Raw genomic sequence first — 26,446 nt, forward strand, 5'->3', positions numbered from 1 at the left:
AGTATCTAAACAAACTAAAAGAAAAAAATCACATGATCATTTCATTAGACGCTGAGAAAGCATTTGATCCTTTCATGTTAAAGTCTTGGAAAGATCAGCAATCTAAGGCCCATATCTAAATTTAGTAAAGCAAAATACAGCACACCAGTAGCCAAAATGCTTGAAAACAATCCCATTAAAATCAGGGGCTAGACAAGACTGCCCACTCTCTCCCTACCTATTCAATATAGTACTCGAAGTCCTAGCCAGAGTAATTAGACAACAAAAGGAAGTCAAAAAGATATAAATTTGAAAGGAAAATGTCGAAATATCACTATTTGCAGATGATATGATAGTATACATAAGGGACCCAAAAATTCTACCAGAGAACTCCTAAGCCTGATAAACTTCAGCAAAATAAAATTAACTCAAACAAATCAATGGACTCCCTCTACTCAAAGATAAACAGGCTGAGAAAGAAATTAGGGAAACAACACCCTTCACAGTAGTCACAAATAATATAAAATACTTGGTGTGACTCTAACTAAGCAAGTGAAAGATTTGTATGACAAGAACTTCAAGTCTCTGAAGAAAGAAATCGAGGAAGATCTCAGAAGATTGAAAAATCTCCCATGTTCATGGATTGGCAGGATTAATATAGTAAAAATGTCCATATCACTGAAAGCAATCTACAGATTCAATGCAATTCCCATCAAAATTCCAACTGAATTCTTCATAGAGTTATAAAGAGCTATTTGCAAATTCATCTAGAATAACAAAAAACCCAGGATAGCCAAAACTATTCTCAACAATAAAAGAACTTTTGGAGGAATCACCATCCCTGACCTCAAGCTGTACTACAGAGAAATAGTGAAAACTGCATGGTATTGGTACAGTGACAGGCAGGTAGATCAATGGAATAGAATTGAAGACCCAGAAAAGAACCCACACACCTATGGTCACGTGATCTTTGACAAAGGAGCTAAAACCATCCAGTGGAAAAAAGACAGCATTTTCTTTTTTTTTTCATATAAAACTATTTTTTATTACATCTTTTCCTCAATTACATTTCCAATGCTATCCCAAAAGTCCCCCATAGCGCCCCCTACTTCCCTACCCCCCCTTTCCCATTTTTTTGGCCCTGGCGTTCCCCTGTACTGGGGCATATAAAGTTTGCATGTCCAATGGGCCTCTCTTTCCAGTGATGGCCGACTAGGCCATCTTTTGATACATATGCAGCTAGAGTCAAGAGCTCCGGGGTACTGGTTAGTTCATAATGTTGTTCCACCCATAGGGTTGCAGATCCCTTCAGCTCCTTCGGTACTTTCTCCAGCTCCTCCATTGGGGGCCCTGTGATCCATTCACTAGCTGACTGTGAGCATCCACTTCTGTGTTTGCCAGGTCCCAGCATAGTCTCACAAGAGACAGCTATATCTGGGTCCTTTCAGCAAAATCTTGCAATGGTGTCAGCGTTTGGATGCTGATCATAAAAGACAGCATTTTCAACAAATGGTGCTGGCCCAATTGGCAGTTAGCATGTAGAAGAAAGCAAATCAATCCATTCTTATCTCTTTGTACAAAGCTCAAGTCTAAGTGGATCAAGGACCTCCACATGAAACCACAGACACTGAAACTAATAGAAGAGAAAGAGGGGAAGAGCCTCGAGCATATGGGTACAGAGGAAATTTTCCTGAACAGAACACCAATAGCTTATGCTCTCAGATCAAGAATTGACAAATGGGACCTCAAAATTGCAAAGCTTCTTTAAGGCAAAAGACACTGTCAATAGGACAAAATGGCAACCAACAGATTGGGAAAAGATCTTTACTAACCCTACACCTTGTAGAGGGCTAATTTCCAATATATACAGAGAACTCAAGAAGTTAGACTACAGAGAAACAAATAACCTTATTTAAAAATGGGGTACAGAGCTAAACAAAGAATTCTCAACTGAGGAATACTGAATGACTGAGAAGCACCTAAAGAAATGTTCAACATCCTTAGACATCAGGGAAATGCAAATCAAAACAACCCTGAGAGTCCACCTCACACCAGTCAGAATGACTAAGATCAAAAACTCAAGTGACAGCAGATGCTGGTGAGGATGTTGTGAAAGAGGAACACTCCTCCATTGCTGGTGGGATTGAAAGCTGGTACAACCACTCTGGAAATCAGTTTGGTGGTTCCTCAGAAAATTGGACATAGTTTTATTGGAAGATTCAGCAATACCACTCCTGGGTACATACCCAGAAGATGCTCTAACTTGTAATAAGGACACATGCTCCACTATGTTCATAGCAGCCTTATTTATAATAGCAAGAAGCTGGAAAGAACCCAGATGTCCCTCAACAGAGGAATGGATACAGAAAATGTGGTACATTTACATAATGGAGTACTACTCAGCTATTAAAAACAACAAATTCATGAAATTCTTAGGCAAATGGATGGATCTGGAGGATATTTTCCTGAGTGAGGTAACCCAATCACAAAAGAACACACACGAAATGCACTCAATGATTAGTGGATATTACCCCAGAAACTCAGAGTACCCAAGATACAATTCACAGACCCCATGAACCACAAGCACAAGGAAGACCAAAGTGTGGATACTTTGGTTCTTCTTAGAATAGGGAACAAAATACCCATGGGAGGAGATACAGAGGCCAAGTGTGGAGCAGAGACTGAAGTAAAGGCCATCCAGAGACCGCCCCACCTCCCATATACAGTCACCAAACCCAAACATTATTGTGGATGCCAACAATTGCTTGCTGACAGGAGCCTGATTTAGCTGTCTCCTGAGAGGCTCTGCGAGTGACTGACAAATATAGAGGTGGATGCTCTCAGCCAACCATTGGACTGAGCACAGGATCTCCAATGGAGGAGCTAGAGAAAGGACCCAAGGAGTTGAAGGGGTTTGCAGCCCCATAGGAGGAACAACAATATGAACTACCCAGTACCACCCAGAGTTCCCAAGGACTAAACCACCAATCAAAGAGTACACATGGAGGGACACATGGCTCCAGCTGCATATGCAGCAGAAGAAGATGGTCTTGTTGGTCAACAAAGGGAGGAGAGGCCCTTGGTCTTGTAAAGGCTCAATGCCCCAGTGTAGGGGAATGCCAGAACAGGTAAGTGGGAGTGGGTGGTTTGGTGGTGGTGGTGGGGGAGGGGGGTATGGGATAGGTGTTTTTTTCAGAGGGAAATCTGGGAAAGGGGATAATATTTGAAATGTAGATAAAATATCAAATAAAAAATATGAAAATCCTAGGTTCATTTCAAAGTTATCAGAAATCAAAAGTCTTGAAAATAAAAATAAAGTGAGTCAAGGAACAAGGCTCTCTGCTACCTCCATCTGACATAGAATAATCTAATATCTAAAAGGTTGCATCACTTCTCTTATACTGTATGGGTTAGGACTTAATTTGAACTTGAGGAGACACAGTTCAAAGCATGACAGTTTTTTATTTGATAGGATGTTACTGGGATATAAGAGCATTTATCTCACAATAACATGGGGATTAGACTCAGAATTGAGCAACTTAGAGTGGAGAGATAAAGTCTGGATAACTCTCTATATACTGTAGAAATAGTCATATGCCCAAGACTTCTGAGTACATAAGTCCATTGTTTGCATTTTATATAAAAGATTTGGAGGGACTCAATCTTTCCCATTTACAGCCAAACACTTCTTTTTTTTTTTTCTTTATTGAAAAGAAGGGCTTGCTGACAGGAGTCTGGTATGGCTGTTCCCTGAGAGATTATACCAACATCCGAGCAAGACAGGTCCAAATACTCATAGCCAACCACTGGACTGAGCCCATGGACCCCAATGGAAGAGCTAGGGGAAGGACTGAAGGAACTGAAGGGGATTTCAACCCCACTGGAAGAACAATATTTACTAACTGACCATCCAGAGCTCCCAGAGACTAAACCACCAACCAAAACGTATACATGGAGGGATCTATGGTTCCAGATATGTATGTAGCAGAGGATGACCTTATCTGACATCAGTTGGGGAGAGGCCCTTGGTCCTGTGGAAGCTTCATGCCCCAGTATAGGAGGATGCTAGAGCAGTGATGGGGGAGTGGGTGAACAAGCATGCTCATAGTGGCAAAGAGGAGGGGGGAGAGGAGGGATGGGATAGAGGGTTGTGGAGGGGTAACCAGGAAGAGGGATATCATTTGAAATGTAAACAAATAAAATGATTATAGAAAAAAATAAAGTGAGTCTATTTGTAATTAGAAACTGGAGGATATAGAATAACCAAACTATTTTGACCCAATAAATCTTCAGAAAAAGCTAATTTGTCAAACTATTCCAAGGAATGATGCAGGTGTTTAGCTATCTGTTCTGACTAATTTTTATGTTGACTTGAAAGTAGGGTTATCTGGGAAGAAGGAATCTTAATCAAGAAAATACTACTACAGAATTAACCAGTAGGCAAGCCAGCAAGGCATTTTCTCAACTGATGACTGTTGATAGGACATGGCTCTGCCTATGGTGACCACTTAACCACTGGGCAGGTGGTCCTGGGTGGCATAAGGAAGCAAGCTAGGAGGAGCAACTCAGAAAGGAGCACTCTGTCTTGGTCTCTGCTCCAGCTCCTGTCTCCAGGTTCGTACCTTGAGTTCCTGCCCTACCTTCTCTGCACGGTGGACTCCATGTTGTAAAATGAAGTAACCCTTTTCTTCCTGAGGTCCTTTTGGTTGTGGTGCTTAATCTCAGCCATAGTGCCCTGACTGAAACACCATCTGGTAACCAACAACTCCAGCAAAGATTGCACACTCTCTCTCCCATGTTCTGAGCCCACCTTAGCTCATGAATGTGGAGCTGTCACTTTAATCAGAAAGAACCATCCCTGGAAGAAAGAAATTTTGCTACAGTGATGAAAATAATATTTCATTTCTCATATGTTACATGAACTATGAAATAGTGTGGCATTTGTTTGTTCGTTTGTTTGTTTTGGTAATGTGTCTTAGTCTATGTAGCCCAAGCTCTCCTGAAACTTAGAATCCTCCTGATACAGCCTCTTAAAGTGGTAAACAATGGTAACTTCTTAAAACTAAGAACATGTCTTATTCTTGTTTAATTATTAGAACTACAATGTCAACATGAAAACCTTTTGCATGTTTCAAAAAGGAGACAGCCTTGAAGTCTTATTTGAACTTGGTGCAGTTCTACTGTCTGGGTGTGAGTTTTTCACAAGAGTGAAGCCAGGCTGCATGGCTGCTTCTGCTGAGCTACTTCATGCTTTAGAATGGATGCCAGTGGCTTTTATGCATACTCATCGTCATAGAAACAAGGAATGTTGCAGAAAATATTTTAAAAGACTAATGATATCCTGCACTACTCCAGGCACCAGCGGGCCACATGGCTCCATCGGGGTATTCTCAATTGGTGGTTTCTCTGGCCTGGAAATGCCAAAATATCTGTACCCGACTTGCTAAGTTCCCTTGGCCGGCAACATGCAACAACCGCCCACCCTGCAGTCAGGACCCACAACACCCAGCAACCCGGTAGAACAAAACTCTAGAAGCTTATAATTAATCAGTCAGGCTTATAAAACAACAAATTCTCAATTCACAAGGTGCCCTCACAATAATTTCAGAGCCAATTGATAGTGATACAAGCTGCCCACCTAGATTAGACAAGTTATCACAATTATTTTATCCCTATATAGTATTATATCTACCTGTGGCTATTTAAAGCCACGCTGAATCTGAATCTTCCTGTCCCGTTTGTTCCTTGTCCTCCTCCCTCTCTCCGAAGTCACTCTCTGTCTTTGCAAATCTTAACTCTGCTTCCTTATTCCCTGTCCAATCGCAGGCCTTCTGCTGCACTAATATTTAAATAGATTGGACAGGAAAAATCCTGCTACAAAGGAAGAGTTACTATTTGTCAGCACTATGAAACTCTGCTCCGGCACTTTCCATAGTTTGCCAGAATTCAGTTTGCCACAACTAGATACTTTTCTAAAGTGAGGTTACTGGTGCCTAATTAGCATCTTACCTGCACGTGGATTTTATTTGTCTCTCTTAGCTTAAAACCAGGAAAGAATGCAGCTCTTGAGAAAACTCAGCTCTCAATTTCCTCTCTCTCCGTATCATAATAAATGAAACAACATAAATAGAGAAGTATTATTGTTACCATAGCAGCCTCTGTTAGTCCCATAAAGAATTAACACCAACAATGTAAAATGTAGGGTCTTGTCAGTACTTTGGCCATGACAACAACATCTCCATTATAATGGGAAACATAGAAAACAAGGAGTCCATCCCATAATACAGAAAAGAGCAATAATGTAAACATGTCCTAGCTACTTCATACTGGGGGATTTTTTCCCCTGGGACATTTAAAACCTTGAGATTGAAATGTTTTAGATATCTGCTGAATTTCCCAGTGTACGTCACTGTTCTTTGTGGGGAACATAGGAAGTGCATTTTTCCGAAGTTCCCTTGTAGATCTTGATCTGTCTTATTAAATTCCAGGCTCTTTCAGAGGAGAATCATAGCATCATTTTCAACCACAAGATGAAGGGGTGTCAGACAAGAGTTTGGGTGGTGAATTCCTTTTCCTAAGACATGATACTAAAACATACAGAAAATATTCATTCTATTTTTACAGGTGGAGGGAGTTTTGTTTTGTTTTTAGCAGTTAAAAAAAATGATGCCATGACTAATGTGAGACCATTTGGTCCCCCACAAAGCCAGCGCGTCTATAAACTGAGAAAGTGGACTGATTCTGTTAGGAAAACCAAAATCTGAACTTGAGTGTTAAGTTTATTTTTCCTTGTGGAAAGTATCTACAGTTAAGAGGGTTGGGGAAGGTACATAGGATTGGTACTCTGAGGACCCCAACTGTGGCAATGACTGAGGACTGTAAATCTAACATGTGTGCAAAAGGAAGATTGTTGATTGCATTTTGAGCACTTTATTGATTGAAAAGAGCTCAGAACCAATCCACAGACCCCAAAGCCACTACAGTGATACATACACAGACCATTTGTCCATAGGTCAGACACAATCCTCTGGTCAACCTTTTTTTTTTATCTTAATGTATGGAAATGAATACTTCAGGGGCTGGTGAGATGGCTCAGTCAGTAAGGAGCTTCTCATGCAAGCATAGGACCTAAGCTTTATCTCCAGAACCGTGTGATAGGAAAACAATGTGTGGTGCCACACATTTTACCCCAGCTCTGTGGTGGCAGAGAAAAAGATCGGTACTATGGCTCACCGTCCTGCCCATCTTCATTTCTACTCCAAACAGAAGGTGGCCTGAAAAAAAATGGAATCTCCTTTTAGCTCATCTAGTCCTAAGGTAGGAGAAGGGGGGTGACAGTCTCATGGAAGCTGAATGGTTTGCAAATATGAAGGACAGAAAAGGAAATGAGTCACTTAATACAGGTCAGACCTTTCTTTGGGAGAAAACACACCACAATGGGGGTTCTCATAAAAATTAGAGCTTACAGTCAGCTTACAAGTTGGCATAGTTTTAGGGTAGAAAGGGTCAGAGGTTGAGAAGTTTTGTGTTTGGTTTGCAGTTGGTCATTGCTGGGGTAACCTGTAAGTGGTCAGTTAGGGAAGATCAGATGATCCAAGAACAACTTATACAGAGTCAGAGAAGGCAAAAAAGGAGAAAAACAAGCTATTTTACTTCTGGATTCCTAATTACTGTGTATAGAGTAATTGTCACAGTTAAGCCAAAATGGAAGAGTTTTATGAAATTTTATGGCCCGGCTAACAGAAATCAAGGATTGGAAATTCACAGCAGCCTTCCACATGCATATCCCCCACACACACCCCACTCCCTGTGCCTGTGCCAAGCAACATGGTGCCAGGGTTACTTCACTTCCTGGAGCTTGAATAGGGCCACTCAGATTTCTGTTACGGAGCCACCTGTCCGCACGTAGGTATTTCAGTCCAGGAAGTCTCCTTGCACATCTGCAACCATCCTGAGAGGTGTCAGTGCTAAACTTTCACTTCCCCATTCTCCTGAGGGTCTCAAGACAGCTGGGCTTTCTGCTGTGTTCAGAGCAGCAGGAGTTTGCTTTACACCTGACTCAAGAGCATGCTGTCATTGGGTGTTAGCCTAGGGGGAAGTAGAGGTTCGAGTCCAAGCAGAGACATGCTTCTGGGCCAGCTTGGCTTAGGCCCCCAGGGCTGTATGCTTGGGATCAGCAGGTGGAGACTGAGATGACAGAGGAAACAATGAAGGATCTTGGGAGACAGGGGCAGTGTGGTGGTAAAGAGAGAGGAGGTAATGATGATTTGAGGCTATGCTGAAATCTGCACCGTTCTTTCAGGATAACTCTGCAATTGAAGATAACCCTTAAAGATGCTAAACTGTGGGGGCAGGGAGCGTGGGGGAATAAAGGGAGTGGGAGAAAACCGGCTTCCTGCCAGAGTTCCGGTGCTCTGGACGGGCAGACAGGGAAGGACTGCCACATGCTTTCCACGCAGCCCCGAGGGTGGTGGTAGTGTGGCTGTGTGAAGCCACGGACCCCAGCTCGGTGGGTGGTGGACAAGGGGCATTCCTAGGTACCAGGTTCTCAGCCTCGGGCATCCCAGACTCCGCTGGAACCTCAGAAGAGCTGAGAACAGAATGGGGCTCGGTCAGCCCCAGGGCCGAAAGGTGTAGAGGGCAGGGGAAGAGGGAGGTGCCAAGTGGTTCCCACATAGGCAAGTGGCTGGAGCGCAGGAAGGCCTTCTGGTGGGAGGTTAAACAAGGCTCCTTAGGGGAAAGCCTATCCCATCGTTAAAGCATGGCAGGCCTTGATAAGCAGAGACAGTCTATGGGTTTAGAGCTTTATTGTAGAAAGCAGGGGAAAAGAGAGAAGGGGGGGGGGAGACTGGCCATGGCTGTGTGGAGACAGGGGGGAAGGGAGAGAGAGAAGGAGGGCTAGAGATGAGAATAAGAAAGGTGAAAGCATAAAGAGAGCGAGGAGGGGCCAAGCAGGCCTTTTTATAGTGGGCTGGGCTATCAGGTAGCTGTGGGGAGGAGCATACCTGGCTATAGTCAGGTAACTGTGGGGGTGGAGTCTAGCCAGAATGCCAGGATCTTAGGACATTGTCTGCATGACTGATAGTCACACACCTCTCCTGCGGGGGCTGTGGGGACGGTGACTTCAACAGGAGCCAGGGGTCCAGGAGACATGATTGAACACCTTCTGTCCCATGTAGGTAGAAATCGCCACCCATTGGGTCCCCTGAAGTTCAAGACCTGTGCTTGACTAGAGACCAGGCTGTCTGTGCTCAGCCCACTGCCCCACAAAACTGCAGCTAACTTGTCTCCTGTAATAGTTTTAAAATCAGTGTAGGCCTGCCCAGAGAGCCACTAAGTAGAGCAGCTCTGTTCTATGGCCACCAGACCGCACACGTGGAGGTCCATTAAAGCTGCAGTGAGACCTTGATGTTCAGGCCAAGGTACTTGATTCCCTTGGGAACACTAAGGAACCATGGCTTATCACTGTTACAGGGTCAGAGGTCCTGGCCCATTCGATGCTTGAGTGTGGCATCCAAATAGCAGCATCAGAAAGGAAGGAGTGTGACAGACAGCAGCTAGAACTCTGAGAGACGGAGAAGAATCCCAGAGACTGCAGCTAGCTCACCCCTTCATTCTTTTATTTGTTTATTTATTTTTGCAGTGCTGGGGTGAAACTCAGAGCATCCCAAATGCTAAGCAACCACTCTACTTCTATGCTACATGCCAGAGAAGTTCCTGGAGAAAAGGTCCTGAGAACCACATGAACTTTTACTATGCACAAACCCTGCATAAGACACAGCTAGAAATTCTTACTGTGATGTGTCACAACCATGACCTTCAAGCGATTCTGACAGAGCACAAAGCTGGTCATATACATGTAGTTACACATGTATACATTGATATTCATATGGTAATACATATTTTGAAGTATATGTATATGTACATGTATGTAAATGTGTACCTCTACACACACACACAAACTCTTCCACCTCTTTAACTGTGCATATGAATTTGTATACATTTTCTAGTGTCTTCTTCAAGGTATCATCTGATTCTTTTCCTACTGTATATAACATGTTGGCTATCAGGAGCACAGAAGATATTGCTGACTTAGCTCCTACCTTAGCCACTCTAGTATGATTTCATACAAAATGGAAACTCCCTTTGGTAGCTATTTGTAATCTAGCCCTTGACAATGAAATATCTTTTTATTTCAATAGGATTTTGAATTAAAATTTCCAATTCCCTGCACTGAATAGCTGCAGGTCAGCATCATAATCTTCAACGATAAGATCCTGGGCCTAGAAGAGCAGAGCTCCAGACCTCCCAGGATTTACAGGAAGGTGAAGGCATGTTATTCCTCAAAAAGAACTAAAATGTCCAGGGCCTTGATTAATTACTAATATGGAAAAACACAAGACCACAGACTATCTAAGGTTCTTTCTAAGTGCAAAGTATTGGAATTCTTGGAAAGAGAGGTGACAGTGGTCAAATTAGTAGGGGAAATAAAGTGCTAACAAAGCAGAGAAGGATAAGTCCCACAGGGCTTGGTCAGCCAGAGGCAGGGTCCAGGAAAGCTGGAGAGACAAGCTCAGTTTTGAAGACTTACTATACTGAAGGAAGAGAGAACAGTTGAGGGAAGAGATGGAGGCTTGTTACAAAAAAAAAAAAAAAGAATATTGTGAGCAAAAGTGTGTGTGAGCATGCATGTGTGTGTGTGTGTGTGTGTGTGCATGTGTATATGTGTATGTGCATGTGTATGTGGGTATGTGCATGTGTGTATGTGTGTGCATGTGTGTGCATTTGTATATGTGTGTGTGCATGTGTATGTGGGTATGTGCATGTGTGTATGTGTGTGCATGTGTGAGTGGGTATGTTCATATGTATATGTGTGTGTGTGTATGTGTATGTGGGTATGTGCATGTGTATATGTGTGTGTGCATGAGTGTGTGTGCCTGTCCATATGCCTGTGTATGTGCATGTGTATGCGTGTGTATGGGGAAGATGATGTGGAACTCAATACACTTATTTGCCTAAAGCATTATTGGCTGATGAGAATGAAGCTGCATGCCAAGAAAGGCTTCTGGCTTCCATTTCCTGGGAACTTGACTGTGGAGAGCTGTTAGAAGAACATCAAGACCCCAGGTACACACCTTCTCTAAGTTCACACCTACTCCAATAATGTTATACCTATTCCAACAAAGGATTCTTAATCCTTCCAAACAGTCTCACTCTCTAGTGACTAAGCTTTACTGTGAATCAAAATACCATATAATCAGTGTGTTTAATATTCAATCATCAAACATCAGATTAGGTTCTTAGTGGCTATTACTGAATAACATTAATTCTTATGTACTATAAAGTAAGAAGAATGAATAGTTTTTTATTAATTAATTTATTTTTTTACACTCCATATTTTATTCTCCCCCACCCCCGATCCACCCTCTGACTGTTCCACATCCCATTCCTCCACCCTGCCCCCTTGTCTCTATGTGGATGTCCCCACCCCCACCCCACCTTACCTCTAAATTCCCTGGGGCCTCCAGTCTCTTGAAGGTTAAGTGCACCATCTCTGAATGAACACAGACCCAGAAGTCCTCTACTGTATGTGTGTTGGGGGCCTCATATCAGCTGGTGTATGCTGCTGTTTGGTGGTCCAGTGTTTGAGAGATCTCGGGGGTCCAGATTGAGACTGCTACAGGATCCCCCTATTCCTCAGCTTCTTTCAGCCTTCCTAATTCAACAACGGGGTCAGCTGCTTCTGTCCAATGGTTGGGTGCAAAAACTGCATCTGATTCTTTCAGCCAGCTGCTTGTTGGATCTTTGGGAGGGCAGTCATGATAGGTTCCTTTTTGTGAGCACTCCATAGCCTCAATAATAGTGCCAGGCCTTGGGATCTCCCCTTGAGCTGGATCCCACTTTGGGCCTGTCACTGGACCTTCTTTTCCTCAGGCTCCTCTCTTTTTCCATCCCTGTAATTCTTTCAGGCAGGAACAATTATGGGTCAGAGTTGTGACTGTGGGATAGCAACCCCAGCCCTCACTTGATGTCCTGTCTTCCTGCTAGAGTTGGGTTCTATAAGTTCCCTCTCCCTACTCTCAGGCATTTCATCTAAGGTCTCTCGCCTTGAGTCCTGAGAGTCTCTCATCTCTCAGGTCTCTAGTACATTCTGGAGGGTCCCCCCAACCTCCTATGTCCTGAGGTTGCCTTTTTCCCTTCTTTCTGATGGCCCTCAGGGCTTCAGTTCTTTTCTCTCATCCAATACCAGATCAGTCCCCCTTCCCTCCCAACTATCCCCCCACACTGTCTACTTTCCCTCCCTGGTCCCTCCATCCATCCCCACTTGTGTTTGCTTTCTTCTCTCTCCCAAGTGAGATTGCAGTGTCCTCACTTGGGCACTTCAGCTTGTTGACCTTTTTGAGTTCTGTGAACTGTATCTTGGGTATTCTGTACTTTTTTTCTAATATCCACTTATTAGTGAGTGCATGCCATGCATATGCATGTCCTGTGAGGTCTGAGTTACCTCACTCAGGATGATATTTTCTAGTGCCATCCATTTGCATGCAAAATTCAGGATGTCCTCATTTTTAATAGCTGAGTAGAATAGGTTACCGATTTGTCTTATTGACTATGTCCTTTGCCTTACAGAAGCTTTCCAGTTTCATGGGGTCCCATTTATCAATTCTTGATCTTAGAGCATGAGCCATTGGAGTTCTTTTTAGGAAATTTCCCCCTGTGCCAATGAGTTCAAAGCTCTTTCTCACTTTCTCTTCTATTAGATTTAGTGTATCTGATTTTATTTTGAGGTTCCTTGATCCACTTGGACTTGAGCTTTGTATAGGGTGACAAATGTGAGTTTATTTTCATTCTTCTACATACAGACAGCCAGTTAGACCAGCACCATTTATTGACGATGCTTTACTTTTTTCCATCGTATATTTTTGGCTTCTTTGTCAATGATCAAGTGTCTGTAAGTGTGTGGTTTTAATTCTATGTCTTCAATTCTATTCCATTGACCAATGTGTCTGTCTCTGTACCAATACCATGCAATCTTTATCATGATTGCTCTGTAGTAAAGCTTGAGATCAGGGATGGTAATTCTCCCAACTGTTCTTTTATTGTTAAGAATAATTTTCACTATCCTGGGATTTTTGCCTTTCCAGATGAATTTGAGAATTGCCCTTTCCATGTCTTTGAAGAATTGTGTTGGGATTTTGATGGGGATTGCATTGAATCTATAGATTACCTTTGGTAGGATGGCCATTATTACTATGCTGATTCTGCCAATCCATGAGCATGGGAGATCTCTCCATTTTCTGAGATCTTCGATTTCTTTCTTGAGAGACTTGAAGTTATTGTCATACAGGTCTTTCACTTGTTTGGTTAGAGTTACCCCAAGATATTTTATATTATTTATGGCTATTGTGAAGGGAGTTGCTTCCCTAATTTCTTTCTCAGCCTGTTTATCATTTTTATAAAGGAAAGCTACTGATTTATTTGAGTTAATTTTATATCCGTCCACTTTTCAGAAGTTATTTATCAGCTGGAGAAGTTATCTAGTAGAATTTTTGTGGTCACTTATGTATACTATCATATCATCTGCAAATGGTGATACTTTATTTCTTCTTAACCAATTTGTATCCCCTTGATCTCTCTTTGTTGTCTTATTGTTCTACCTAACACTTCAAGTATGATATTGAATATATACAGGAAAAGTGAGCATCCTTGTCTTGTCTCCCATTTCAGTGGGATTGTTTCAAGTGTGTCTCCATTTAATTTGATATTGGCTGTTGGTTTGCAGTAAATTGCTTTTATTATGTTTAAGTATAGACCTTGAATTCCTGATCTCTCCAATACTTTTAACATGAAGGGTTATTGTATTTCGTGAAATACGTTTTCTGCATCTAAGGAGATGATCATGTTAATTTTTTTTCTTTGAGTTTGTTTATATAGTGGATTACGTTTATGGACTTTCCTATATTAAACCAACCTTGCATCCCTGGGACGAAGCATAATTGATTGTGGTGAATGATGGTTTTGACATGTTCTTGGATTTGGTTTGCAAGAATTTAGTTGAGTATTTTTGCATCAATATTCATAAGCGAGTTTGTTCTGAAGTTCTCTTTTTTGGTTGGGTCCTTGTGTGGTTTAGGTATCAGAGTAATTGTAGCTTCATAGAATGAGTTATGTACTATTCCTTCTGTTTCTATTTTATGAAATAGTTTGAGGAAAATTGGCATCAGGTCTTCTTTGAAGGTCTGGTAAAATTCTGTACTAAATCCATCTGGCCCTGGATGGTTTTTTTGGTTGTGAGGTATTTAATGACTTCTATTTCCTTGTGCAATATGGGCCTGATTAGATAGTTTACCTCACCGTGACTTAACTTTGGTAAGTGGCATCTGTATAGAAAACCATCCATTTTATCTAGATTTTCCAGTTTTGTTGAGTATAGGCTTTTTTTTTTTTTTTTTTTTTTTGGTTTTTCGAGACAGGGTTTCTCTGTATAGCCCTGGCTGTCCTGGAACTCACTCTGTAGACCAGGTTGGCCTCAAACTCAGAAATCCGACTGACTCTGCCTCCCGAGTGCTGGGATTAAAGGCGTGTGCCACCACTTATAGTAAGATCTGATGCTTTTTTCAATTTCCTCCATTTCTCTTGATATATCTCCCTTTCATTTCTGATTTTGTTAATTTGGATACTGCCCCTCAGTCCTTTAGTTAGTTTAGTTTGGCTACGGTTTTAACTATCTTGTTGATTCTCTCAAAGAACCAGCTTTAGTTTTGCTGATTCTTTGTATTGTTTTGTTTGTTTGTTTGTTTGTTTGTTTCTATTTGGTTGATTTCAGCCCTGAGTTCGACTGTTTCTTGCCTTCTTCTCCTCTTGGGTGAGTTTGCTTCTTTTTGTTCTAGAGCTCACAGGTGTGCTGTTGAGTTGTTAGTGTAAGATCTCTCTAGTTTCTTTACCAGGGCACTTAGTGATATGGACTTTCTTCTTAGCACTGTTTTCATTGTGTCCCATAAGTTTGGCTATGATGTGTCAACGTTTTCATTAAATTCCAGGAAGTCTTTCATTTCTTTCTTTATTTCTTCCCTGACTAAGTTATCATTGAGTAAAGAGTTGTTCAATTTCCATGATGTATGTGGGCTTTCTGTAGTTTTTGCTGTTATTGAAGTCCAGCCTTAGGTCACGGTGATCTGATAGGATGCATGGTATTATTTCAATCTTCTTGTATCGGTTGAGTGTTGTTTTCTGACCAATTATATGGTCATTTTTGGAGAAGGTACCAAGAGGTGCTGAGAAGATGTATTCTTTTATTTTAGGGTAAAATGCTCTGTAAATATCTGTTAAATCCATTTGGTTGATAACTTCTCTTAGTTTCACTGTGTCCCTGTTAGTTTTTGTTTCAATGACCTGTCCATTAGTGAGAGTGGAGTGTTGAAATCTCCCACTATTATTGTATGGGGTTCAATGTGTGTTTTGAGTTTTAGTAAAGTTTCTTTTATGAATTTGGGTGCTCTTGCATTTGGGGCATAGATGTTCAGAATTGAGACTTTCTCTTGGTGGATTTTTCCTTTGATGAATATAAAGTGTCTTTCTTCATCACACTTGATAACTTTAGTTGAAAGTGTATTCTATTAGATATTAGGATGGCAACTCCTGCTTATTTCCTGGGGCCATTTGCTTGGAAGACCTTTTTCCATCCTTTTACTCTGAGATAGTGCCTGTCTTTGTTGTTGAGGTGTGCTTCTTGTATGCAGCAAAATGCTGGATTTTGTTTGCATATCCAGTCTGTTAACATGTCGTTTTATAGGTGAGCTGAGTCCATTAATATTGAGAGATATTAAAGAGGGATGGCTGTTGGTTCCTGATATGTTTGTTTTTGTAGGTGACTCTCTACTTTTGGCTTTGTTGTGAGATGCTTAATATCTTGTCCTTTCTTTGGTGCAGGTACTTTCCTTGTGTTGGAGTTTTCCTTCCAGGATCCTCTGTAGGGCTGGGCTGGTAGATAGATACTGTTTGAATTTGTTTTTTTTTTTCCTATAATAATTTGGTTTCTCCATTTATGTTGGTTGAGAGTTATGGTGGATATAGTAGCCTGGGATGGCATTTGTGTTCTCCTAAGAGTCTGCATGATCTCTGACCAGGCTCTTCTGGCTTTCATAGTCTCTGTTAAGAAGTCTGATAGGTCTACCTTTGTATGTCACTTGGCCTTTTCCCCTTGCAGCTTTTAATATTCTTTCTTTGCTCTGTGCATTTAGTGTTTTGATAATTATTTGATGAGAAGATTTTCTTTTCTGGTCCCATTTATTTGGTGTTCTATAGGCTTCTTGTACCTTTATGTCCATCTCTTTCTTTAGGTTGGGGACATTTTCTTCTAAGATTTTGTTGGAAGACATTTTCAAGTCCTTTGAGCTGGGAATCTTCATTCTCCTCTATTCTGATTATTCTTAGATTTGGTCTTTTCATTGTGTCCTGAACTTCCTGGATGCTTTGGGTCAGGGAGTTTTTTAGGTTTTGAATTTTCTTTGACAGTTATGTCAATCTCTTCTACAGTATCTTCTACACCTGAGATTCTCTCTTCTATCTTTTGTTTTCTGTTGGTAATACTTACATCTGTAATTCCTGACCTCTTTCCTAGGTTTTCTATTTCCAGGTTTGCCTCCATTTGTGTTTTCTTTATTGTTTCTACTTCCACTTTTAGGTCTTGGATCGCTTTATTCAATTCCTTCACCTTTTTACCCGTGTTTTCCTGTATTTCTTTCAGTGAGTAAATGCTATCCTCCTTAAAGAACTCTATTATCTTCGTGAGATAGGATTTAGTACAGATTCCTGATTTCCAGGTATGTTGGTATATTCAGGGCTTACTGTGGTGGGTGAACTGGGTTCTGATGATTCCCATGTATTTTGGCTTCTGTTGGTTATGCTCTTGTGCTTTCCTTTCACCATCTGGATATCCCTGGTGTTTGTTGGTCTGAGAGACTGTATGGAGTCTGCCTCTTTTGTCCCTGGGTTGCTTCAGGTCTCCATGTGACCCTAGATGTATCAGACTACCTATGGGGTCTCCCAACTGGGGGCTCTTCACAGGGGCAGAGAAGCTGCTGATCTGTTGCCCTGGCTGCAGTAGATTTCCTAGGAGGCCCTCGGGCTGTTGGATCTTCAGTGGAGCAGTCAATCTGTTGTCCAACTGCCCTGAGTGCAGCTGATCCTCAACTGCTCTAAGTGCAACAGGTTCTCTAGGATGGATCAGGATATGGTGTCTTCAGGGGAGCAGACCAACTAGGAGTCTGCCCCAGAAGTAATGACCAGGCAGAAGGGGTCAAGAGTATATAGTTTTAAGGTGCAAATAACTTTCTACTGTTTTAGTTAGAATTGAAATATATGACAAAACAATAAAATAAAGAGTGAATTCCTACAGTACTTTGTAAGCTATAGTTACCTCTAAGTAAGTACTTTCCACATCAGGCCTGCTACAATTCTTTGAGTGAATTATCATGGTTTGAAAAAAAATGCCCCCATAGGCCCATATAGAGTGGCACTATTAGGAGATATGGTCTTGTTAGAGTAGGAATGGCCTCCTTGGAGGAAGCATGTTCCTGGGGCATAGACTTTGAGGTTTCAAGTGCTCAAGGCAGACCCAGTGTCTCAGTCTCTTCCTGTTACCTGTTGATCTGAACAGAGAAGTCTATGTTCCTTCTCCAGCACCATGTCTGCCTGTACATGATGGTAATGAACTAGACCTCTGAACCTGTAAACTAGCCCCAATTAAATGTTTTCCTTTAGTTGTCATGGTCATAGTCTCTTCACAGCAATAGAAACCCTGATTAAGAACTGAATCTATTAACCGTATTATATAAACTTTGAAGGCTCCAGTGGCTCGATCCTAACAAGCTGACTGAGCTTATCAGCAGGTACTTGGGGACTCACACCCAGGTGTTCTGGTTCTATTACATTCTTTTAGCCACCTAGCCAGCCATGTTCTTATCCTAGGAGCAATGCAATGAACCAATCATTTGTTTACCTCTGTATTTTCTGATTTTTATTAATGAACTGACATATTTCCACTTTTATTCTTCTCAGGAACCTTCTGCCAATAGTCTAGTATTAGTTTAACTTAATGTCTATTTGAGTTGAATTTTAATGCATATGTGACAGGAATTACCAATGTGAGAAGGTGCTTCCTCTCCAGGCAGCAAAGTTCTGGAAATTCCAAGGCCATGTGGACTGGCACCAGGAGAGGATTTGTGAGTGTGGGGCCAGTAGCCAGTGGTACCCAGGCTGAGAAGCTGAAAGAGCCTGGATAAGAGGAATTCCCAGAGCCTGAGAGGGAATAAGTTAGAGTATAGTTAAATTCTGGTACACAGAGGATTTTTGCACATGTTGTCACAAAGCTTCTCAAACAGTACCTGTCTTAGTAAGGGTTTCTTTTGCTGTGGTAAAACACCATGACTAAAAGCCAGTTGGGTAGGAAAGGGTTTGTTTAGTTTACATATCCTGGATCAATGTCCATTGAGGGAAGCTGAGGCAGGAACTCAAACTGAGTAGTACCCTGGAGGCAGGACCTGATACAGAGGCTATGGAGGAGGACTTTTTACTGGCTTGCTGCTCATAACTTACTCAGCCTGCTTTCTTGTAGAATCCAGGACCACCAACCCAGAGGAAGCACTGACCACAGTGAACTAGACCCTCCCACATCGATCATGGGTCAAGAAACCACACCACAGGCTTTCTCACAGACCAATATGGTAGGGATGTTTTCTCAATTAAGACTCATTCTTCTCAAATGATTCTAGCTTGTGTCAAGTTAACACAGAACTAGCCAGAATAGTAGCTTATAATCCACCCACTAAATGTTCTATGCAGGTTACTTTAGTTAACTCTTCACAAAATGCTATGAAGTAGGCATTGATTTTTGGTTTTGTTTCCTTTTTTGTTTTTATCATTCCCATGATTTAGAAAAAATGAAACATAAGAAAAAGAGTTGGCTAATTTATTGAAACTAAACAACTCTCAAGCACATTTGAGATTCAGAGACAGTCAGCTCTATCCCAGAGCCATGCTTTTCACTTGTGATACATTTTCTTAGTGTGCTGGCACATATCAAGTAATTTGACTGTGGTAGGCTTCTCAGGGATATCCCTTTTAAAAATACCATTTCAGAGTAGCTAGGTAGTTTTCTAAATGATTAAAAGGTACCTATAAAAATGAATTGATCAAGAAATGCATAGGGTTTGACAAGGCATGGCACAATCCATGCCATCAGGCAAATGATTATGCCTGAGTGTTCATGCTGGCTTCTTGTGCTTCAGTCTCTTCTCTCTTGGCAATTTAGTTTACAAATACTTACATTTCCAAATGTATACATAGGATAGTTATTTCAAAATTAGGATATTTATACACTTCCTCAAAGAAGTAAGAAAATTTATGCTAACATAGAGAAATAATATGTATATGCAGCTCTGCAGTGTGCTGTGAACCCAAAGAAAAATACTTAGACAATATCACTGCACTGCATTGTGGAAATGTAAGGCTTTAAGGCCAACTCACACTGCCTACTAGTATGAGCAATTTACATGACTTCTCTCAGATTTTCTCATCAAAAAACAAATATGACACATTATACTTTAGTATAATAGTATACTTTAACAACTTATACCTTAGCTTCATTGGAAAAGAAAAAAAAAAGATTCCTGAATGACTAAAGTACAAAAATCACATACTGTAGTGATTAGATCTATAATAAATGTCAACTCTCTTCTTAATCTAAATTATCAAAGGTTACAAATAGGATTAGGCCTGGAAAGATGGCTCAGAAGTCAAGAGCGCTTTCTGCTTTGCAGAAGTTGTGGCATTCAGTCCCCAGCTCAAAGGGTAGCTTACAACCCCCTGCAACTCCAGTAACTCATGCATACTCACACACATTCACATAATTGTTTTTCGAGACAGACACATTCACATTTTTAAATCTCTTTTAAATATTTGTTTTATTCATGTGTATGAGTGTTTTATTTGCATATGTATATGTGCACCAGAAGAGGGTGCTGGATCCTCTGAAACTAAAGTTGCAGATGATTCTGAGCCATCTTGCTCTGAACCTGTGTTTTCTGTAACTATAGCTGGTGCTTTTAACGACTGAGCTATCTCTCCAGTCCTCATATGCACACTTAAAAAGAAAAAAAAATTCTTGTCAAAAAAATAAAAAATATAAAAATATTCTCCTGCGACCTCTCTCCCCACCTTCATCAGACCTGCAGATCGTAAACCATACAGCTAAGTATCCCTTTCCCAACCCATCTTCCCTGCTCTCTGAGCCCAAGCTGGGCCAAGCCAAGCTACTTGAGCAGCCTGCTATCCTAGGAGGATCTTCTTTCTCCTGCCACCTCTCCACCCACCTTTGTCAGACCTGAGGCTCCTAAACCACACCTGAAGGTCTGGAAACATACAGCCCAAGGATATCCATTAAAGGCCTGCCATACTAGGACCATCAAGATTCATATCCATCTCCCAATAGCTACTACGAAAAAAAAAAAAAATCCAAGGACCAAAACCATCCAGATGGCTAAAGGTCCTTGAAAGAACACAGTCAACAAAAGTCAGGGCAATCTGATGCCTCCAAAGCACAGCTACCTCACTACAGCAAACCCTGGAATCCTAACACAACCAAAACACAAGAAAATGACCTTAAATCCAGTCTTATAAAGATGATAGAGGCCTTTAAAGAGGAAATGAATAAATCCTTAAAGAAATACACGAAAATACAATCAAACAGATAGAGGTCTTTAAAGAGGAAATAAACGCCTTGAAGACATTCAGGAAAATATAATTAAACAGTTGAAGGAAAAAAAATAAAACTGTGCGGGACCATCCCATAATCAGCTTCCAAACGCTGACACCATTGCATATACTAGCAAGAATTTGCTGAAAGAACCCAGATATAGCTGTCTCTTGTGAGACAATGCCGGAGCCTAGCAAACACAGAAGTGGATGCTCACAGTCAGCTATTGGATGGATCACAGGGCCCCCAATGGAGGAGCTAGAGAAAGTACCCAAGGAGCTAAAGGGATCTGCAACCCTATAGGTGGAACAACATTATGAACTAACCAGTACCCCAGAGCTCTTGACTCTAGCTGCATTTGTATCAAAAGATGGCCTAGTAGGCCATCACTGGAAAGAGAGGCCCATTGGACTTACAAACTTTATATGCCCCAGTACAGGGGAACGCCAGTGTCAAAAAGTGGGAGTTGGTGGGTAGGGGAGTGGTGGGGGGAGTGTATTGGGGACATTTTGGATAGCATTGGAAATGTAAATGAGGAAAATACCTAATAAAAAAAAAGAAAAAGAAAAAAATAATAAAAATTCCTGGTATAAAACATCCAGAAAATCTGGGATACTATGAAAAGAGCTAACCTAAGAATAACATGAATAGAAAAAGGTGAAGAGTCCCAGCTCTAAGGCCTAGTAAAGATTCTCATTAAAGTCATAGAAGAAAACTTTTCCAACCTAAAGAAAGAGATGCCTATAAACATACAAGAAGCTGATAGACCACCAATTAGACTGACCTAGAAAAGAAAATTCTCCCACCACATAATAATCAAAACACAAAATCTACAGAACAAAGAGAGAATATTAAAAAGCAGCAAGAAAAAAAGGCCGGGTAAAATATCAAAGGCAGACCTATCAGAATTACATCTGACTTCTCAACAGAGGCCATAAAAGCAAGAAGGGTCTGGACAGATATCTTGAAACCTTTAAAAAAAAAAAGTAAGTTTCAACCTAGACTACTATCCCTAGAAAAACTCTCAATCACCATAGATGGAGAAAACAAGATATTTCAAGACAAATCCAAACTTGATATCTACCACCAACATCAAAATAACAAGAATTAATAATCACTCATCATTAATATCTCTCAACATCAACAGACTCAATTCCCCAATAAAAATAGATATGGCTAACAGAATGGATGTGAAAATAGGATCCATCATTCTGCTGCATACAAGAAACACACCTCAACAATAAAGATGGATATCACCTCAGAGTGAAGGGCTGGAAAAAAGTTTTTCAAGCAAATGGACCCAAGAACCAAGCTGGAGTCGCCCTCTAATATTTAATAAGATGGATTGTCAATCTAAATTTATCAAAAGAGACAGGAAAGGCCACTTCATACTCATCAAAAGTAAAATCTACCAAGATGATATTGTGAGCGCCCAACTCACCAACAAGAACATCGCCACAACAGCATCCTTCTGCACACGTTTATTGGGAGAGTTTCATTGCAGAGGCGAAAAGACCCCAAGCCCAGAACTGGTGCAGCTTATATAGGCCTAGGAGAGGCGTGTCTCACACCCGGATTGGTTATGCTTTCTACCTCATTTACGTCTCATTGGTTATGTTCTCTCAGTACCTCACAGAACCTCATTAACATACCTCATTTACATGTCTCACATCTGATTGGTTATACTCTCAGTGCCTCACAGAACCTCATTATCTTGCCCAGTCCAGGCAGTGACTTGGCAAAAATCTTTACTGCATATGTACACATTGGTTGTTTACCCAAACTTATGCGTGGTGGCCAGTGGTAGCCAGCACCACCTTGTAATGGCATATGTGGCTTCCCACAGATATCTCAATTCTGAACATCTATGCTTCAAACACAGGGACATACACATCTGTAAAGAAACATTTCCAAAACTTAAATCACACATCCAACCCCACACATTAATAATGGGAGACTTCAACACCCCACTCTCACCAATTGACAGGCAATCCAGACAAAAACTAAACAGAGAAATAATGAAACTAGCATACATTATGAAGCAAATAGACCTAACAGACATATATGGAATATTTCACCCAAACAGAAAAGAATACACCTTATTCTCAGCATCTCATGTATCTTTCTCCAATATTGACCATATAGTCAGTCAAAAAGCAAATCTTAACAGTTACAATAAAATTGAAATAATGCCTTGAATCTTATCAGACCACCATGAATTAAAGTTGGACTTCAACAACAGAAACACTGGAAATTGAACAACTCAATGATCTCTGGGTCAGAGAAGAAATGAACAAAATTTAAAGACTTTCTATAATTCAATGAAAATGAAGGCATAACATACCCAAATTTATGGGACACATGAAAGCAGTGCTAAGAAGAAATTTCATAGCACTAAGTGCCTTCATAAAGAAATTAGAAAGTTCTTGAACCAGCAATTTAAAAGTACACCTGAAAATTCTAGAAAAAAAGAAGAAAGAAGAAGAAGAAGAAGGAGGAGGAGGAGGAGGCACCAAAGAGGAGTTAGAAGGCAGGATAATCAAAAGGCTAAAATCAATCAGTTAGACACAAAGAAAGCAATATACAGAATCAACGAAAACAAAAGCTGGTTCTTTCAGAAAAATCAACAAGATAGACAAAATCTTAGCCAAACTAACCAAGAAACAGAGAGACAGTATCCAAATAAACAAAACCAGTAATGAAAAGGAACAACAGACACTGTAGAAATTCAAAAAATCATTAGGTCTTACTTCAAAAGCCTGTACTCTACAAATTTGGAAAATATTAATGAAATGGATGATTTTCTAGCCAGACACCACTTAGCAAAATGAAATCAAGATCATGTAAACTATTTAAACAGTGCTATAACTCCTAAAGAAAGCAGTCAGTCATTAAATGTCTCCCAGCCAATAGATAGATAGATAGATAGATAGATAGATAGATAGATAGATAGATAGATAGATAGATAGATAGATAAAATATAAAGCCAAAACCAACCAACCAAACAGACAAAACACCTCAGAGCCAGATGGTTTTAGTGCAGAATTCTACCAGACTTTCAAAGAAGAGTTAATATCAATAATCCTCAAACTATTCAACAAAAGAGAAATAGAAGGAACACCAGCAAACTCATTCTGAGGTCACAGTCATCCTGACACCTAAACCACACAAAGATTCAACAAAGAAAGAAAACTTCAAACTGATTTCTTTTATGAATATTGATGCAAAAAATTCAATAAAATACTCAAATTCTGAATCCAGGAACATCATCCACCAGAATCAAGTAGACTTCATCTCTGAGAGATGCAAATATGGTACCATATATGAAAATCCATCAATATAATCCATCATATAAACAAAAAATCACATGATTATCTCACTAGACACTAAAAGGTCTTTGAAAAAATCCAGCACCTCTTTATGTTATAGGTATTAGAGAAATCAGGGATACAGGGCACATACCTAAACATAATCAAAGTAATATACAGCAAAACAGTAGCCAGCATCAAACTAAATGGAGAGAAACTTAAAGCATTTCCACTAAAATCAGGGACAAGACAAGGCTGCCCACACTCTCCCTATCTATTCAATATAATACTTGAAGTTCTAGGCAGAGCAATAGAACAACTAAGGGAGATCAAGGGGACCCAAATTAGAAAGGAAGAAGTCAAAGTATCTCTATTTGCAGATGATATGATAGTATGCTTGAGTGATCCCAAAAATTATACCAGAGACCTCCTATATCTGATAAATACCTTCAGCAAAGTGGCTGGATACAAAATTAACTCAAAGAAATCAGTAGCTCTCCTTGGACACAAATGATTAATGGAACAATAATGAAATTAGGGAAACAACACCCTTTACAATAGCCACAAATAATATAAAATATTTTGGTGTAACTCTAACTAAGCAAGTGAAAGATCTGTATGACACTTCAAGTCTCTGAAGAAAGAAATTGAGGAAGACATCATAAGATGGAAAGATCTTCCATACTCATGAATATATAGGATTAACAAAGTGAAAATGTACATCTTACCAAAAACAATCTACAGATTTTAATGCAATCCCCATCAAAATTCCAAAAGAGTTTTTTATAGACCTTGAAAGAGTAATTCTCAACTTCATATAAAAAAAAAAAAACCAACAACAGAAACAAAACAAGACAAAACCAGGATAGTCAAAATAATCCTGAGTAATAAAAGAACTTAGGGAAGAATCACCATCCCTGACTTCAAGATGTACTACAGAGCAATACTTATAAAAATTGCATCGTACTGGTACAAAGACAGACACATTGACCAATGGAACTGAATTGAAGACCCAGAAGTAAACCCACAAATCTATGGACACTTGATTTTTGATAAAGAAGCCAAAACCATGTAAATGAAAACTGAAAGCATCTTCAAGAAATGGTGCTGGTCTAACTGGTAGTCTATAAGAATGAAAATAGATCTATACTTATCACCCTGCTCAAAACTCAAGTCTAAGTTGAAGGACATCAACATACAACTGGATACTCTCTCATCCAAGAGAAAGTGGGAAATACACTTGAACACATTGGTACAGGAGACAATTTCCTAAACCAATCACTCAAAGACAGACAACTGATAAGTGGGACCTCATGAAACTGCAAAGTGTCGGTAAGACAAAGGGCACTATCAATAGGACACACTGGCAGTCTACAGAGTGGGAAAAAATCTTCACCAACCCCACATTTGACAGAAGGCGTCCAAAATTTACAAAGAACTCAATGAGTTAGACACCAACCACCCAAATAACTCAATTAAAATTGGGGTACAGAACAAGCAGAGGATTCTCAACAGAGGCATCTCGGATGGCCAAGAAGCACTTAAAGAAATGTTGGAAGTCCTTAGTCATCAGAGAAATACAAATCAAAACAACTCTGTGGTTCCATCTTACACCTGTCAGAATGGGTAGGATCAAAAACTCCAGGGATAGCACATGGTGGCAAGGATGTGGAGCCAGGGGAATACTTCTTCATTGCTGGTGGTACAAACTTGTACAACCACTTTGAAAATCAACTTGGAGGTTTCTCAGAAAACTGGGAATAGTTCCACCTCAAGACCCAGCTGTACCACTTCTTGGCATACACCCAAAAGATGATCCAACATACCACAGGGAAACTTGCTGGACTATGTTTATAGCAGCTTTATTTTTAAAAGCCAGAAACTGGAAGCAACCTAGATGTCCCTCAACTAAAGAATGGATAAAGAAAATGTGGTACATCTACATAGTGGAATACAGTTCAGCTTTAAAAAATAAAGACATCATGAATTTTGCAGACAAATGGATGGAACTTGAGAATATCATCCTGAGTGAGGATACCCATTCCCAAAAGGATATGCATGGTATGTATTCACTTATAAGTGGATGTTAGCCATAAAATACAGGTACCATGTACACTCCACAGACTCAAAGAAGCTAAGCAAAAAGGTAGGTCCAAGTGAGGAGGCTTGAGTCTCACTTAGAAGGGGGAATAAAATAGATATAGGAGACAGATGGAGGGATTGAGCTGGGTGGGAGAGGGGATGGGGAGGGAAATAGGGGGTTCAAGATCAGGTGTGGGGAAGGACAAGAGAGACAGCTAGGTGGTCATGAAAATGAATGGAGTAAAGTGATGAGTGGGCATCTCCAGGATGTGATAGAGACCAGGGATAAAGGAAGGCACCCAAGATTCAATGGGGATGACCT

At 40.5% G+C, this 26,446-nt stretch overlaps 1 long non-coding RNA gene across 1 annotated transcript in view; it reads right to left on the reverse strand.

Moving 5' to 3' along the window:
- LOC110299565 overlaps nucleotides 1-26,446 on the reverse strand; it is a 58,100-nt gene that overhangs the window by 20,666 nt on the left and 10,988 nt on the right. The window contains exon 2 of the long non-coding RNA XR_002378476.1: nucleotides 4,620-4,714. This is a non-coding gene — a long non-coding RNA (uncharacterized LOC110299565). The remainder of the gene's footprint in view (nucleotides 1-4,619; nucleotides 4,715-26,446) is intronic.

Source organism: Mus caroli, chromosome 8 (assembly GCF_900094665.2).
Source record: "Mus caroli chromosome 8, CAROLI_EIJ_v1.1, whole genome shotgun sequence".
Taxonomy (NCBI): domain Eukaryota; kingdom Metazoa; phylum Chordata; class Mammalia; order Rodentia; family Muridae; genus Mus; species Mus caroli.